A 1,350-nucleotide genomic window follows, 5' to 3' on the forward strand; every position below is an offset into this window, starting at 1 on the left:
AATATCAAAAGAAAATGAGTTAGAGCCTTTCTATATTAAGGTAACCCCTATGACCAAAATAATAGAAACGCGCTATTTTGACAAGTGTTTACTATTTCTCTTTTGTTAATTAATGTTTTTTATTTTTCTACTAGAGTATAGTTCATTATCTAGCGAAAACCGTATATAAATTAAATCTTCAAACTATGTGGAAATAAAAATTCAATAAAAATTGGTATGCAGTTTTATAGCAGATTAAGCGACTGTTACTCAATGTTTGGTTAACACTAACTATAGGCTAAACATCGTTATCGTCGTGATCGCCTCCATAACATATCAGCGTCGCCGTTTTATAATTTTCGAGCGGAGTGAAGTGAGCCAAAAGGTGGAGTGTTTTTGGGTTTTCCGTAGTGTCAAAGTAAAAATGTAGACTAAAGTATGCAAAACTCATTTATTTCCATGAAAATGTAAACCGAAAACCCAAGTTCAAATGACTTTAAAAACAGCTGGGTAGCGTCTGCCCTGCGGGGGACTGCGCGCCTTATTCGCGTAGAGATACACGCTATGCTTGAGAAGGCAGCGAAAGCTTCATTCAACTGCACGACTTATTCGGACGCACACAGTGACATTAATTGCACGCACACTACAAAAATGCTCTGCCGAGGCTGCGCACCTCTGCTCTTAAGTCATACGAATGTCACGTCCAACATCAAGGAAACACTAGGGTTGCCAGAGTTTTTATGCGCGAAATCAGTACGTTAGACTTTTTCATGCTAAAAAATCAGTACTTTTCAGTAAATTTTTGTTCATAGCAAAATTATGAATAAAAGTAACAGATAATACTATAAACGCGAGAGTACTTGTTTTTAACAATATTTTGGTAAATAAATAAAATATGGTTCATAAAAAAGTGTTATTAATTTTAACAAGAGAGTACACTCTACACTAGGGTGATCCAAAAATGCATGTGAAAACATAAAGTCGGAATTTTTATGCTCTCACCCGCTAGGGTTGTTCTATACCGAAAAAGTATACCCAAGATTTTTTATTTAGGAATCAAAAAATATTTAGAGGCCGCTCAAAACGCTCAAAGTTTTTAATGTATTTTTATATGGGGAAAAAACAACTTTTCGTAGATATGGTAAAGAATTCTAAAAAACCAATATTTTTCGATAAAAAACTCTTTCTCTGCAGGAGATTCCCAATAATAATACCCAATTGCCTATTTAACCAAATTTTTATCGCAACTATAATTTATAGGACCGCCAAAACCCCACAAAAACCCTGCAAAAATGCAATGAGAGGACCAATAAAAAATCGTTGGTATTAAAAAATGATTAAATAAACAATTGGGCATTGTTATTGAAAGTC

Source organism: Rhagoletis pomonella, unplaced genomic scaffold (assembly GCF_013731165.1).
Source record: "Rhagoletis pomonella isolate Grant_MI unplaced genomic scaffold, Rhpom_1.0 Rhpom_scaffold_00014, whole genome shotgun sequence".
Classification (NCBI taxonomy): domain Eukaryota; kingdom Metazoa; phylum Arthropoda; class Insecta; order Diptera; family Tephritidae; genus Rhagoletis; species Rhagoletis pomonella.